At 41.8% G+C, this 17,341-nt stretch overlaps 1 long non-coding RNA gene across 1 annotated transcript in view; it reads right to left on the bottom strand.

The window, feature by feature from the left end:
- Positions 1-10,175: 10,175 nt before the first annotated feature.
- The window catches only part of LOC128141419 (uncharacterized), a 43,005-nt gene continuing 35,839 nt past the window's right edge, over positions 10,176-17,341 (bottom strand). The window contains exons 2-3 of the long non-coding RNA XR_008235022.1: positions 11,855-11,914; positions 10,176-10,506 (exon numbers count right to left, since the gene is read on the bottom strand). This is a non-coding gene — a long non-coding RNA (uncharacterized LOC128141419). The remainder of the gene's footprint in view (positions 10,507-11,854; positions 11,915-17,341) is intronic.

Below are 17,341 nucleotides of genomic sequence, written 5' to 3'. Positions count from 1 at the left end.
TACTTTTGCAATGTGGCCTGTCATAAAAAGTTTCTTTGAGGGTCTATAATATGATCTTTAGGGAAAACACAATTTGAACTGTATCCTGTAATGAGCTTTTCAGGTATTCACAAAGTATGAACTTCTGACTTAAAAGTCAACTAAGATTCTTAAACATCTTAGAATTGCATAGCTACTGATGGAATACCATTTTAGATTCCAGAATATCTTCAAAAACTGCTGGTCTCTGCAGATATCATGACAGGTCTGTTGCACAGTAACTGAGTCCCATTTGTCCCTTACTAAGATAAAGTCCTGTAAAAACCTGAGGAATATAACCCTTTTGCCACTGGTGCAACTTTATACAGAGCCAAAACTTCACTTTAAAAGGGACTGGGCTCTATTTTGATTCTGCTTTCCTTCTCCCACCATGCAGGCTCTCTGGGAAGGGTTGGGTAGGAGCTGGGGGTAGAGATGAGGCTCTGTCCTTGTCCCTGAGGGGTTACCGGCTTCAGGAGGCATTTGAACTCTCTTCAGGTCTCCAGCACCTTTCCAAGGTGCCTATGCATGGACCACAGTTAGGCAGCCAAAGTTAGAGGGAATTAATCTTTCCTTTAATTTCCTGGGCTGAAGGGCAATCCGAGAAGGTTTCTTCGCTTTCTGTCAGCTAACTTTATTTGTTGGTAAAAAAGAGCTACCAATTCCAGGGGCTTGTTTGCTCTTCTGTTGAGTCATTACGCTACAAAGAGCTGCCCATGGATGTTCACCTGCAATGAACTCCCACTGGACTAGAGCATATCCACATTTAACCGATGACCCCAAATTATAGGTATGACCCTTTTACTTATATGAACAGTCACACCCCAGAGCCCTTCCCTAGCTGGCTGCCCCCAGCACCAGTTATCATCCTGTGCTGGGTTCAGGGTGGCACTGGTCAGCATTACATAGGAGCATCCTGGACTCTCTGATGGGTTTTACTTTCCTTGTCTGTTTTATCGGATACTAAGCCAAAATCTTTCAAAAAGAAAGTGCCCAGTGATGCTGGGGATGAATGAGCAATCCTGCCCCAGCTTGCCAGCAAGTCAGGGCCCTGTGGCATGGATGCATTCCCCTGATGGCTGAAGTGTTACTGCTGGTGACAGTCATGTTGGCTTGTGCTATGTGGCAGGCAGTGATTTTCAGCTGGGAGTAAGACAACAGTCAGAGCAAAGTTGAAAATGATCTTAACTGGACTAAAGTTAATTTGGTTGCCATGTTTAGGAGTGGGATTTCCAGGGTGTCAGGTCACAAGAAGAGATGTTTTCAAGGAGTCCCTTGGCAGAACTGTAAATATTGGCACACCAGTGTTCAGGGCATCCCTCGTGTGTGTGTAAATATTAAGAAAAATATCCAATGTACTAATACAGTGAGCACTTTAACAAAGGTTAGAAGTCACAAGGATGTCAAACAGTACCCACTCTGTTGCTTTCAATGGCCTGTAGCTGATGGCTAAGCTGGGCACTGTCCCCAGGAATCCTCCCACTTCTGGAGATAAAATGTAGTTATTTTTCTCTCAGCAAAACCTTAGATTGCTTCTCCTTCAAGTCTTTCATGAGAACACAGAGCAATGTATGAAAACATCAATTCTCTTTAAGTTGGGGAACAGCTTCTCAACAGTGAAGGAAAATGTGTGCTTTGGCTAAAGTAGCATCATATCGTTCACCTGAAAACCTCCAGTGCCAAGGCAGTAGGAGAGAGGCAGCACCAGCCAAATCATATTTCTCTCCCTACTCAATGTTTGGAGCCCAAACTGAACCTTCTCCTGTAAATGTAAGTAACGATATAAAATGCTCCATGATGTCCAATTCCATATTTGTTCATTACAGCAAATAAAATGTGCAGAAATGTTTTATTATTTGATTTTTTTTTTAATGTTAAATTTCACCATGTAGGTGTCCCAGAAATCCATTGACAACTCACTGAGAGAATTCATCCAGAAAGATTTTGAGCTCTAGACATGACAAGAAGAGTCATGGTTACTTCAGTCTTCCCAGTTTCATACTCCGAACATGTTCATACTGTACTTTTTTTGTAAGAAAGTGTAATAGGAGCTGGAATGAGAAAAGGGCAATTTTCTTCCCAGTTCCACAAGTGCTTAGTTATATCCATGGTTGTAGGCCTGCTGACTGTGATGGGATCAGAGTCCTCAGCTTAAATTAAGCCTGTGCTTTGGAAGAGCTTTTTCTGTGCATCCTATGCATCCAAAGCCTTAAGATATAAACACACGGCTTTATGAAATGTCTGGATCATAATTTTCCAAGGTGAGTGTTAAGTAGAATTAGTTGGCAATGTACCAAATTAATTTACAAGACTACATAAACACTAGTTTAGACATAGCTGCAGAAATTATTTCTCCTTTTACAAATATACATCTTGTGTTCCCTGTAGGAACTTTTTATCCCTCCTACTCAATCCTTGTTATGAAAACCATACTTGAAATAACATTAAGACTTGCATTTCCTAATGCCTCCTACTCCTCTTCACAGCCTAGTGATAATGAAGAGGAAGTTTTGTTCTGGGCTCTTTCTCAGCTCCTAGAGCACCCACATAACAGACACATGTGAAAATGACTCAAAAAGTGATGAAAAAATCCCACTATGTCTGCATCTTGCTCCTAATCTCACATTTTTATTCATTGTTCAAGCTGCAATAACCATCTCAGTCCCGAGATCATTACAGCCCTTTAAATATCCTAAACAAGAGTTATTTTGCAATATTCATGTCCATTCAACCACAAGTCTTTTTAAAATGGTTTTAACTTATGACAAGGTGCTGGCAGAGAAAGAACTATCAAATTAGAATATTTTAAGGAAAAAGAATTAGCAAGCATCAACCACAGGCCACATTATCAAGATAAGGGAAACAGCCCAGTTTTCCCAGTATCATGAACAAGTGCTAATGGTTTTGGAGGATGAACTGTATAACCATCTGATGTGTGCACACCTGTGCAGGGTTGGTATGGGAGAGTGCACTACTAGCCCCCAGGGCTTCACTGCAAAGCTTGTGCAAGAACTGAGTTTGGTTTCCGTTGTAAATCTCTCTTGATGGTTTGGACATGTTCAAGCCACCTGGCATGCAAAATTATCTGTATTTTGATGATCAGCTGCTCAGCTTGACTGCAAGGACAGGAACAATATCTATTGTCCTTTGACTGTAGCGCTTCTGTTTTCTCAACCCCAAATCATGGATTTTGCCCAGGTTCTGCCCTTGCAGGGGGTACTTAAATCACCATCAAGGTACAGACCCCATGTTCTCCCATTCTTCTAGCCTCTCCATTTGTTCTCTTACCATTTCTCTGCCTCTTACTTTTTTTTCCAGCTCAGTTTTATGAAATGTCTTACTGCTCCCTCCATACCTCACTCCTCCATTTGCTTTGCCTCTGCATGTCCTTCTTCTTTTCCTTTTTTTGCTGTTCTTTTGCCCTCTGCCTGTCACCCATCTGGCACAGCACTTGTCCTTCTACCTCTCCTTAAGTTGTTCCTGTTTGTCCTACCTTTAACTCATTCTTCCCAGAAGATCTGGAAGAATTATTCAAGTAAAAGATCTGCACAGAGCAAAGGCAAGTAGTTTTTCTGCTGCTCCATTTGAGAAGACAACAACAAATCCTCCATTTGTCAAACAGGTAGGAAGACTGGCAGCATTTGGGGTTATTTTTTGGAACATTTCCTTAATGGTGGGTTACACTAAGCTCTGTTAACTCACAAGGCCTCTGGATTATGAGCATGCACTGTCAACAATGACATCTCAGGCTGCAGAAGGGGTCTTCTTCAAAGGAGAAGGTGTGTGGGGGTCTTCATCAAAAGGATTAACTCAACTATTTGCAGTCCTCTGTCCACACCTCCAATAGCTGGTTGGGGATTACCTTTGGAAGATTATTGTCATCCAGATGAACTGGAAAATTGGTAAGTCATGATGACTAAGCCCTGGAGATTTTGCATGAAATACTCCCATGTTAGAGTGTATGTGTGTTCACCGAGTCCCTTAAGTGTTGCTGAAACTGCAGTGAATTTAGCTGCTTTTATCCTTGTGGTGGTGAAAATGTGAAATCTATAGTGCAAGAAACTCGAGTGTCAGGAAGTTCACTGTAGCTCTAACTTTTTCTTTCTTTTTTTTTTTTCCTTTTCTTTTTAATCAATAATATCACCACGGTCACTCAGGGGTTTCAGATTTGTTGAGCCGTAAGCGTGCTGTGCTTTCTAGATGAAGAGTCTGGAGACCCATTAGAAAATGACAACTTGATTATTAAGTTAGATGATTGAATTCAAATTGTACATACAAAAGAATATCCTTGCTAAGAACTAGCTCACTTTCTAAAACTGTTTGGACCAATAGCTTCCCATGGCTTGGCTAAACAAGGAAGGCAGATTTTTTCCCAGTGTTTTCCCAGTGTCAATAGGCCAGGAAGTAAGAGTGCCTTTTTTATTTATTATTGGTACTTACCCTGGTACAGAGTGCTGAACCAGATCTGATCTTGCCCAAGACCCCTCTACTGTGATGCATTCCACCCAGAACTGATTGAAGATTGAGATCTTCCTTCCTTCCTTTCTTGATCTGAATAATACTAAGACCATTAAAATTTTTGTTTTGCAACCTGGGAATTTAGATAAAACACCAACTCATGGGGGTTTCTAAGGGAAAAATTCCTTCCTGACCATGTGACTGCTGAGAATTCTTGATAAAAAAGCAACTTTATGGTGAACACATTGAAGCTGTGAAGTCGGTGGTGGTTGAGGTGGTTGGAGAGGAGAGCTTGGGTGGGTTGTTCTCTTCACAATAGGCAGCTTCAAAGCTCCTGGATGCTTGGGTGGTGCAGAATCACAGATGATTAAATTTTACATCTCTATTCCAAAGTCCATCTAACCTGACATGTTTTGAATAAATTTTAGGCTCTACCAAATGGTATTTTCTGATGGAAATCTGAGAAGGTATTGACAGAATGTAATTGAAACATGCAAGTTATGTAATTCAGAAGGTTTCAATAAACTCCTTGAAAAGGTAATGCAAAGTGCCTGGCACTTCTAGAGAATGCTTCAGAGCAGAACTACAACATACAGACTCTGTGTTGTCCTCCTCAGATTTTGATATCTCTCTAAAGACCCTGCAGGGAAACCGGGGATGCTGCATTCCTAAGTCAGGTGCCCAAACTGGGTGCCCAGTGCCAGGGGCAGCTTCTCCTTTATTTTCTGTGTGAAGTCAACAGCTTGGGAGCAGTGCACAAGGAAGAAAACAGTTTAAAGAGCAAGAGGGCAGAATATCACTGTATTTAAATAGCGTAGAGAAAAGGCACGGATGCTTTCTGTAGCTGGAGAAATCTCAGATGTAGTGAAGGGATGAAGCTAGATGAGGCATTTTCAGCTTTCTAGTAGTTTCAGGGTGAAATGACTGACATTAATATGTTGTGTTGCTAATATCTAGGCCCATTAATAGGATTAACTTGGATCCTAAGTGTGAACATAACCTAAGGGTGATGGTGAGAACATGCAAATAGCTGCCAGCTTCCTACAAGGCACTGGATTTAGGAGCTGAGGAAATTTGAACTTCCAACAAAGGGCTCAGATCAAATTTCTGGCCCTGTGTGTCACCACAGCTAGATATAAAGACTATATCTGGCTGGCTCGGAAACATGCATAATATTATAGTCAGAGTTATCTGCAAAACCCTAGGTAGCATTAGCATAGGCTTATCCAAAAGAACACGGTGTAAGGAGCACCTTATACCCACAAAGTTATCAGCTAATATGTGCTAGACAGTCTGAAAGAATAAGGTCATACAGAGCTCCTGGGAGCTGACAAACCTTTGACTTGTCAGGAAGGATAACTCTTCTTTCTTTAGTTGTGTCTTCTTAGACTATCCGACTATCCTACCTTTAAAACCCACTGCCTTCTCAGTTTTGTCCTCCCTGTGCAAAAAATAACAGTGATTATTGATTTGCAGCAAGCGTGGATTTGTTTTGTTTGGATTTTTTGGGGCTTTCATAATGCTTTATGTGAAGAGGTTTATGTTCCAAAATTAGGAGTGGCACAAGGGAGGGGAAATTTCACCTGGAGAGCAACATCAGAAAAGAACATTACAAAAAATATTGGGAACAAAAGGTTGTTCAGACAACTGGAAGAAGCCTGAACCCAATTTGTAGCTAATATAGATGAGTCTGAGGTTGCTGGAGATAACAGAGGTGCACATGTTTCCACTAGAGGAGGATCTATTACTTTTTGTAGATGACTTTGGATAGACAGCTATTTAATTTTGTTAACTAGACAACAGTGACTGTGTAGTCTCTAGTGCTGCAAATCCAGCACCTCTTGCCAGAATTCTTTTGCCGACTTGCCAAAAATGACCTATTCCCTTAAAAAAAATAAACTGAGACTTTTTCCTTGCTTTTGGAAGCAAGTCTACATTAAACGGTAGGCACTGCCAACAATTCAGTGTTTGGTTCCCACACTAAAAGACATCAGAAGCACAGCAGAAAGAGGAGTGGATCCATGGAGGCCATCCTTTCCAGAAAGAGGGATAGATGTGGAGCATGGATTCTGCCAAGAACGGAGCAAATACTGCAGGCAGCGTTCTACTGGATTCTTCTAAATGAGATTGAAAGCAGAGTACTGTTTGACAAAATGTCAGAGGAAATGTACCAGAACTGGAATATGTGGTATTTGGATATTTCTTCCAGAGCTGCAATTTCTAAGTTAATTTCTTACAGAATTCACTGGAAATACAGGACAGAAGAACAACTTTCATCATGCAAGGTAGAACTTGAAACTCTAAGAAACCCTTCAAACCTAGAGATGCTGAAGATGTTTGAATCCTTTACTGAATATAGAGGCTTCAGTAACAGCCAAGAAATACATGGCTTCTCTTGTAAAAAGGCGCATGGGAATAAAAATGGGGATCTCTGCTTTGAAAACCTTTAAAACAGACTTCAACTTTAACATGCATCTTAATGTGTCACACATCTGCAAAACCAAGACCAAAATTTTCTTTAAAAAAAGGAAAAAGAGGTTAAAATCAACAATATCCCAAGGGGTCCAGGTGGATCCTGACTGTATATAATGTCCTTGAAAAAGTATATTCTACAGCTAAACATGATGCAAAAAGTGAAATAGAGAGGATTTAAAAAAAAGAGGTTTGACCAAATGAAAGCTTTTCTGAGGTGCTTCTAAAGTGTTCTGCTATTCTTTACACTATCCTCTATTATTTTCAGCAGGGGAGAGCATAGTTCTCAGGCAAAACAAAGGAATTGGGTTAGTGATAGCAATTATACAGAACATTGGAAATAGCAGAGTAAAGAATGCCCATCTTGTTGTTTCCAAAGTGTGTTGTATGCGTCTTACTTATGGTAAAGCTCAGATCCCTATGAAATAGGCAGGAGGTAAGGCAAAGAACTTTGTGAGGAGTCAGCCAGAGTGTGAAAAGGAAGTAGCACTCAGCTACAACTTTCTTCAAAACAATAAATTCCAATCAGTCTTTTTTGTTTGCTTACACAGGAAGGATGCTGCGAAGACAGGACTCTTATTCAGCTAGGTCCTGGGAAACGCAGCAGTGGGAAGCATTACTCTATGTTCTTAGAAGTGTTGCTGGAGTCAATGAATACAGTCTGGTTCAGAGTTGACATTTCATATTATTTGTTATACTGGACAAACTGCCTTTACTAAATTACAAGTTGTTTTCATTAGATGTCTCTTTCCTGCCATACAGACAAGTGCTGTTTCTGATTTCTTAATCTTTTCTTTTTCCTTCTGATTTTTTTTTTTTTTAATTCGTGGTCCAACGCAGACACCCTAAATCTCATGGGGCCAAAATGAACTTTGCTCTGACATGTGTGGGGCAGCAAAAAATTTCCCAGTGGGACAGTTTTCTGCTGGAATTTCCCCAGTATTTCTGCTGAGCAGCATCTCTCTGGGGTGTCTCCTACCTGCTGTCCTGCCTCCCTGCTCCAGACCACACCAGTGTGTGAGATGCCAGGGCATGGGAACAGCCAGATCACCTGCAAGCAGTCTCCTCCGTCTCCTCTTGAGCTCCCCGTTTGGCAACGTGGGCTCCCAGGGCTGCCTAGATGATCTGAGGTCTCCATATTCTGAGTCCTCTGTGCTACACTGGGGCCAGATCCCTGTTGTGGGGTCCCCACCAACCCACTGGAAATCCAGGTCCAGAATGAAGAAAATGTGTTTTTCTGGAAATTTTCTGTAGCTTATCAGTCCAAACCCCCTCATGGTGTAGGTTTTAGGGGCTGTTTTTACTTTCCAGTTCACCGCATGGTGGGTGCTGGCTAAAACACCACAGCTGAATACAAATGGTCTCAAACTTTTAAACTGAGAAAGGGACCAGATCAACATTATCTACTGTTCAGTTGCCCTAATGATAAAAAAAAAAAATGAAAAAAAAATTTGCTGCTGTCTTCCAAACTTCAGAATATCTAGAAATGAAAGACTCTTGTATAGAAGTAAGGCTGTCCATAGGGGAGTGGGTCTAATACAGGATTTTGCTATTTGCACTGTGTAAAGAGTTTGATCAATTTGGGGCTGTAGATCTTTCATTAACAATACGCTCCTATTTATACTTGTGTCAGTCATCTCCTACATAAGCCCTAAGCTTGCAAAAAGTAGCAGAACCTGGAGAAAGCAAATTGTAGTCATGAATACGTGAGATCGTTGCATTCGGTGCCCTATGCATTCAGATGCCTTTATGGATCCGTTGTGTCCAAATACAGTAATACGTTTCCTCAGTGTTCAAGCTATGTTCCAATTGGGTTGGCAAACTGCGCATGCAAAATCATTTAGGCACATAAATGACAATAATTACAGTTAATATTACTGTGCTGTGGATCTAATTCTTGACTGTTGCAGATCAGCAAACTCTAGTGATGGCAAATAGGGGGAATTCTGCTGATTTATTCCTAAAGCATCAGGCTGTATTGAAAATAATGACAAACTCCAACACACATTAGCCATTTCCCTGTGGTGTATACCTCAAAGTACTATCCTCTTGATGCAATCATTATTTCTGAGCTATATAATTGCTTATCCTTCAGTGAATTTTATCCACAACTGTGGTACTACAACATAAGAGAATGATTTTTATTCAGAATCTTCTCTGTGTTAGTCATTCTACTGTGTTCATCGTGAAATATTGCCTGTGTAGGAAGTTTACAGGAAAATGCCAGTCATCATCAATACATTTACAAAGCCTACAATATTTATTTGTGAGACTGACACAGGCTAATGGAATGTATTTGGCCAAAACCCCAGAAACCAGTCCAAACTTGTCCCCAAAGAATTCCATTGAGAACACATTAGGGATTAGTTTGTCTCTGTATTTTAAAATGACAGTGCTCCAATAGCTTTTCCAACTTAGTTTGGATCTTGGGGTGATTTTATTGTATGAAGAATACTGACCAAAACTCCAGCATTAACCCTTTCTCACCTACACTGTCTTGGAATTGAGCAGCAATGTGCAGGGGTATATTTATTGAAGGCAGTAGGCCAATTTCAATCAGAAAATAAGGGTCTGCATGTGAGCAGAGGCAAAAGAGGTCTTTTGGTTCTCCTCTGCAGAATAGACTGAGGATACATGGCAAAACTAGTAGAGACTGTGTGCCTCAACCTCTGGGTATGCAAGACAGTGCAAATTTAGATGGAGACACTTAGGATTTCCAAAGAAATTAAGCTACTGCAACTAATAGAATTAGTTGCATAACCATGACATGTACACAGCACTCATCTTGGATCAGCTTTGGACCCATTCTGGAAAAGCCTTTCATATCATTTTCTCTCTTTGAGAAAAGTGTTTTATGACAGCACCCAAGCCCAAAGAAGTCAATCAACAACTAGGTACTCGCAGGGAAAGAATAATTATTGTAATCAGATATCCAATATTTTTGTTAAATTTTCAAGGAAAGAAAGATAAAGAAAGGTGTGCAGAGATAATGCTGCTGCTGAGGCTACATTATTTCAGGGTGTTGGAAGAATGTCCTGTCTGCCTAGCTAAGTACAGAACTAATACCTAAATTTTACTGAAGGAATCCTTCTCAGTTTAGGAACTTTGCTTCACTGCAACAGGACCTCCCTCGGGACATTTCCAAAGGTACGTCCCTCTCTGCATTGCCTGTGTATATAATACAGTCGCATTTTTTTTAGGCAGATTGTTTTATTAGACACCTGACACTTACATGCAAGTTAGAGGTACTGGAATCCATCATCTGTCCTCTTTGCTAAACATGCAAATGTTTCTTATATTTAGACCTGATTAAACATCCCCACTGAAACGGACACATAAAAGAAGAGCTGGACCATCTCAGGCTGTACGTTTGAGTGTCCCTTGTCCCACGTCCTGCAGTACCACTCACCAACATGAGCTACCTGTAGATGCTTCCTTCCCGGCGTGTGAGGAAAATTAGGTTTTTAGGAATGGGTTTCCCAGCAGCTAGCATGCCCATCAGGAAATGCCATAGAAGATGGTGGACTCAGGAGTCATCCAGTCATCTAGAGATGGGACCTGTAGGGATGCAGGGACAGTTGCACCACACTGCAAATTCTGCCTGGGATGTGTACCCAAGCTCCCTTTCCAGGGAAACTGGGGCATAGGAAGGTAGGGCTGGTTGTCACCGGGATCTCACCCTGCTATACAGCTGGGACATGACTGGCATTTGCACTGAGGCGGAACTGCAGAAAGGGTCTCAGTGTCAAGAATACAGACTAATGGCAGCAGAGTCCTGCACTGGTAATAGAGACTGGAGGGACTAACTTCAGGGGTTTTATCTGCAGACAGGGACATGAAATCACTTTTGTAGGCTGTCTTTACACTCAGTGAAGGATAGACATCTCCAGAGAGTGAGAACCCTCCTGGCACCCAATTATATGATAGCTCGGTCAGTCAGTGACCAAAAAAGTTCAACAATTGAGACACATGACTATTTGTCAGGGCACTTGGCTTACTGGGAAGCTGACAAGGAAATCTTTGGCTGAAGCATGTGCTTTGGCTTCAACCCAAGGCTGTTGCAGAGGTTTGCTGGATGCTATGGGTGTCCAGACCTTTTTGGGTGTAAGCAACAATACATAGTCCTTGGTCCTCTGTTGCTGAGAGCAAGTTTCTTCTCTTTATTCCCAGCCTGCTTCCTCCGGACCAAGATCAATCTATATAAAAGGGGAAATTGGGACAGTGACATCTCCAACCCCACCTGCCTTGAGTTTTAAAGAACCCTGGTGATAACACTAGGTACTGTTGGCAGATTATACTACTGCACTAAACTCTTGCTTTTTTTTTTTTTTTAAATAGGATACAATTGTATTAGCATTGAGTATCTTAAATGTAATCTACAAGGCAGGACAAAAATAGTAAAAGTGGCTGGTTGTGAAATTTAGTTAGTCTGAATGTTTTTTGGCATTGTGTAAAATTTTTTGTTACTAGAGCACTCAACATCAATACAGAGGCAAATAATCCTTAATAGACATTTAAGCATTTAAGAATCCATAGGCTAGTTTCATCTTTAGTAGGATCAGTAAAATGCCTTGTACTGCATTCAGCTTCCTCCGTGCAGCAATTCACATGAAGTACTCAACAGTGGGAAGATTCTGCAGTGTGTCTGGTTTTAAATGTTCCTCTTCCCTCCGTCTGCCCAGGCAAAGAAGTAGGAAAACTGTGCAAGATAATTGAATAACAGTAACAGTAATGACACTGTCATTTTGAGTAGTTAACAGGTAGTAGAAAGAATGGCAATAAAAAATAAATATTGAATGCATATTCATCTGTACAGGTTTGTAATGAAAAGCAGTACTGTGGTAGGGTGTGAAATGATGTTGCTATTGTCCTGAGCTCTCCAGTAAAGCATGGGATGAAAACCTACCTGGAGCTGAGCGAGGTTCCTCTGCCTTATTTTGGTATTCTTGTCCTGTACAGAAAAGTACTGTGCAAAAAAAAAAAAAAAAAAGGATAATTATATTACCCTGTGGTCTTCCCCTGATGTCTCCAAAACTCACTGTGCCTTGTCTACGCTATTTCCATTATCAGCTACCTGAGAGCCGATAGGTAAATGTAAGTCTATCCCTTGCAATAAAAAGGAAAGTAAAAGCTTGTTACTACTAAAAGCTATCTCTTTAAAAGACACTTAACGTGATAACTCTGAGACTTCCCTTGGCGACTGTTGAAATGAGCTGCCTAGTGGCATCCACACTCCTGAATTAGGGGAGCTGGCTGCCTGTAGAGCGCACAGGAGCCATGCAGAGAGGACATCTAAGCTGGCAAGAAATGCTACGGGAGGAACGTCACTATTGCCTCTCGCGATCAGAGGTGCTAAAGTTCCTTCTGGAAAGAGGTGTTTGTCTCTTTCGGGATTTTTAACAGCGAATTCATAGCTTCACAAAACACAGGAGTGAGTTTCTAAATACCATTATTTAATGTACTAAAATTCCCAACTGAACCCCCACCAAATCAGCTGTCTTGCACAGTGGCCCTAGAAACAAGGCTAAAGAGAACTTTCTTCCCTTTCCTCCTCCTCCTCAGCCCAGAAACAAGGGATACTCGTTCCAAGCACACCCAGGAGAGCGAAGCAGCATCCACCAAACACAGTCTCGTCTTTGAAGCAAGTTCAGGTATTTTCAGCTGGAGGGGAGGAATGAACCCAAGACCAGCAGAGCCTCAGAAGGTGTGTTGACCAGGAGATTATCAGATACAACAGCAGTAAGGGAGAAAGGAGAAAGCCTTGCTTCTTCTAGAGCAAAGGTCCTCATAGCTGCACTCTGAAGACACCAACTGATTTAAGTCCTGAAGGTGGAATATGTGTAGGAATATGTCTATGTCCTCATCGTGGACACAATCAGGTAGCTGCTTCACACTAGTATGGTGGGGAGTATTCTCGTCATGCCCAAGGAGAGATATCTAAATGTCATAGGACCTTTATAAATTACTGAGAAATTCTGGGCAATAACTAAGGAAATGGGAATGTTAGGAGTCTAATTAGCATCCAGATTAGGCATATTCCATGTTCCTAAATCCTTTTGTGACTCTGGTATCCTAAATATAATGACAGTTGGCATTTCTCTATTTTGAAGTTTTTAAAAATATGTTTACATATATAGTATGCAAAATATATATGTATTTCTTGGCACCCTGAAAGTTTTGTCATCTCATTGCAAATCCTTCCTCAAGTCTCCCTGCTTCTGGGTACCACAAATCTAGTAACTGTGACCCATGAAATCTTACCCCTTTTTCTACATCTTTGGTTGCTCGTTTAAGATCTGTACATGCAGGAGATGCAAAGACAGCTGTTATTTTGTTCCCAAAACATTGGAGCCTGTTGTGGAGAGATACTGCACAGATGTCTCTCATTGCTACTTTCATGCTGTTCTTTCTGCCTGATTTTTTTCTTGCCTTAATCTTCCCTGTACAGCAGTTTAAAATTACAAATACTGTTTTTTCTCCTTATATATAAGAAATCTTACAAATTCCACTACTGCATGATGGCTCCTTCTTTATAGACTACATATATTTTTAACACAGTGTAACATAATGATATCACAAGCTATTTAGTCAAAACAGTGAATGTAGGGAAAACAATGTAGACTCAGTTCTATTGCATCAAACTCTAGGATCTTCTTACCTGAAGCGTATTTCTCCTCAACTCTCTTTTTAGGCATTGGAACATGGCAGGTACCTTCCCAGAGTGATTGATCTCCTCCTAAAATCTGAATTACTCTTGGAGATGCCTACAATGCATCATGGGCAGCATCAAAATCCGGGATCTAATATTCTCAGTTAGGTGTCTTACATTAGAGGAGGGAATTAAGGTTTTAGGTGTCCATGCTGCTAGCTGCTCCAAACAGCATCCCGTGTCATTGTGGTATCTCACTAAAACAGATGACCAGAGGTTTGCATGCAGACCTAGAGCCTTTGTACATTTTGCTGGTAAATTTATGCTACTGTAGACATAACAATAAATGAGAATAAACAAATAACTGCAGAAGCACAGTAGGTTATCTCCCTGTTGGACAACTAGCCCAATTTTGTTTTCACTGGTGTTAATACCAATAACTCCTTTCTATTCACAGAAATTGCTCTTGGTTCAGCTTGACATAATTATAAAAGAATCTGTCCTGTTCTCCAGGGTCTCTTCAGATTCAAAGATTTCAAAGAAATCAGGAGTTGCCATTATCATTTTCGTACAATTTTCAACACAATACACTATGTTCAATCTGATGAAACACTGCATCACTACAGTAGTGAGGAACAACATGACAACGTTATTTCTTACATAGCCCTGCAAATGACTGATTACTCTTATTGGGAATTAAAATGATAAAAAAGTATCCAAAATTTTGCAAGTGAATTAAATAGAAACTGACAGGTATAATTATTTTATATACTTGAAAGGAATTAAAAATCTCCAAAGTGAACAGTTCTATAAACAGAACAGAGACCAGTGATGAGTCGTGTTCCTCAGGGGTTGGTATTGGGACAGGCGCTGTTCAACATCTTTGTCAGCAACATGGACAGTGGGATCGAGTGCACCCTCAGCAAGTTTGCTGATGACACCAAGACAAGTGGTTCGGTTGACGCGCCTGAGGGACGGGATGCCATCCAGAGGGACCTGGACGAGGTCGAGATGCGGGCCCATGTGAACCTCATGAGGTTCATCAAGGCCAAGTGCAGGGTCCTGCCCCTGGGTCGGGGCAGCCCCCAGTATCAACACAGGCTGGGGGATGAAGGGATTGAGAGCAGCCCTGCCGAGAAGGACTTGGGGGTACCGGGGAATGAAAAGCCGGGCGCGAGCCGGCAACGTGCGCTTGCAGCCCAGCAAGCCGACCGTGTCCTGGGCTGCATCCCAAGCAGCGTGGGCAGCAGGTCAAGGGAGGGGATTCTGCCCCTCTGCTCCCATCGGGGGAGAGCCCACCTGCGGTCCTGCGTCCAGCTCTGGGGTCCTCAGCACGGGACAGACATGGACCTGTTGGAGCGGGTCCAGAGGGGGGACATGAAAACCATCAGAGGGCTGGTGCACCTCTGCTATGGAGAAAGGCTGAGAGAGTTGGGGTTGTCCAGCCTGGAGAAACCTTATAGCAGTCTTTGAATATATAAAGGGGGCTTACAAGAAGGATGGGGACAGACTTCTTACCAGGACCTGTAGTGACAGGACAAGGGGCAATGGTTTTAAGCTGAAAAAGGGTAGGTTTAGATCGGACGTAAGAAAAATCTGTTATGATGAGGGTGGTGAGGCACTGGCACAGGTTGTCCAGAGAAGTTGTGGATGCCCCATCCCTGGCAGTGTTCAAGGCCAGGTTGGATGGGGCTTTGGACAACCTGGTCTAGTGGAAGGTGTCCCTGCCTGTGGCAGGGGGGTTGGAACGAGGTGATCTTTAAGGTCCCTTCCAACCCAAACCATGCTATGATTCTATAATTCTCTGTTTTAAAAAGAAAAAAAAAAAGAAGAAATGTGCTTCTTAACATAGTAGCAGCTGCTGTCCTGCAATTACCCTCTACACATTGGAGTCTGTGAATGTTACAGCCTGCTTACAGATAGTTTTATCGTTGTGCAATTTGCATTTAATATTCTAGCATATTTTTATTTTTATATAGCAAAAGGAAGGTGTGAGCTCAGACTCCAAAGCTGAGTGTTTGTGCTGGTGTGTGCAGGCACATGAGCATCAGAAAAAAACATTCCTGGTTCTTCTAACAGACATCCAGACTGTTTGAAGATACAGGGCTAAGATCCAGAAAAGCTGGATGCAGTTCCTTCAGACTCCTGCATACTGTTGGGACACTTTGCCCAAACCAGGGATAGCTCCTGAGGGTGGTTTGACCTACCTTCATTTTCAGTTAAAGCTAGTTAATGGTAGTTGTTTGCTAATTTCTGTTTTCACAAATGAGAATCAACTTGTCTTGACTACTGCTGCTGACAATCCAAACGTGTGTTTCAACCCAGGGTCCTCATTTCCCCTCTGTGAAACCAAAACATTACTTCTTTAATGAAATGTGCATTGCACTTTTTTAGGTTCCAGTGTTAACGAGGACTGTTTGCAGGCATATGTTTAAGTATCACTGCAAAAATTAGGCACTTAACCTGTCTCTAAAATTCACCTACACAGTTGAACACATTTAAAGCAACAGCCAGTTGGTTTCATAGACAAAAGACAGACGTAGCACTTTTGTGGCCCTCCAAATATATGTTTAAAATGGATACATAAGCCCTCCCTCTCAAGGCCTTCAGGATCACCTGCCATGGATGCAATTGATAAACTAGGTATTTACTTCAAGCAAAAAAAGCTTCCCTGTATTTTGGGTACACACTAAGGTCCTAGGTCAGGAGGAAATGGCACCCCTGAACACTGGTGTGCTCAGTGGCCAGGCAAGCAGTCACGGGCAGCTTTATCGGAATGTCTTCTTATGGAAAGTTGTCCCAGTTCGGTTTTTGAGGCTGTCAAATTCAGCAGGGGTCTGAGCTTGGTTTGGGGCACCTGAGGTACAGCAATACCAACACAAAATAATTGTTCATTTCAGTCTTGCTCTTCAACAGGGAGAGTTAAAAATGAGCATAGGAAGGCTTTTGATACCTTTGAAATATTAATTTTATTCATTGCAACACAGAGGCCAATGAAGAGTGTGGGGACAGCCTAGAAGGCTGAAAATTTGACCTACAATGTACAACTACCGCTACTGCATGTGGTGTTCCTTATTCTTCTTTCTCGACTGGGTGGAAGACAAAGGTTAGGCTGGCCTGTGATACTCTCTCATGGACGCTGTGAGCAGTGATTCCTATGGGCTCCATCACTATTTGTTTATTTTAGGACCTCTAAGAAGATCAGAACAGACTTTAGGAATATTTCTTCTTGGACAAGGAAGATGTAGCAATACTGCAGCCTTCTGCAAATTTATGTTTATATTGTCATGCATTGTATTTCATATACAAGAAGGGGGAAAAAAAACTCTTTTAAGGCAAACTTCCGTTTAGACATTTCAATACAAAAGAAGCACTGAGGTTCCCTAAACCCAGCAGAGCTGTCATTTGAAATACTCCAGGGTGTGCAAGACATTCAGATGGGTCTGGCACATACGACAAATGCCATTGGAGACCCATGCCATTCTGCAGGAGAAGCTGGAGCCGATACCAAAGATGATGCCAAAGGGCACAAAAAAGGTACCCTGTCCTTTCCTGGTCACCATCATCCAGCAATTTCTTCCCATCAGTGAAAATCAAACCTGGAACGTCCTGCCTGGGCTCTATGAACTGCAGAGGGCTCCTCAGAGAAAAGGATTCAAAATGTGGCAGTGCTGGGGGCCGGTGGGGAGCTGAGGAACTGCAGCCATTCAAGGGTATCCTTAGGAAGATTTGCTGTAATTTATG

Source organism: Harpia harpyja, chromosome 4 (genome assembly GCF_026419915.1).
Source record: "Harpia harpyja isolate bHarHar1 chromosome 4, bHarHar1 primary haplotype, whole genome shotgun sequence".
Classification (NCBI taxonomy): Eukaryota; Metazoa; Chordata; class Aves; order Accipitriformes; family Accipitridae; genus Harpia; species Harpia harpyja.
This window is presented reverse-complemented; position numbering and strand designations above follow the sequence as displayed.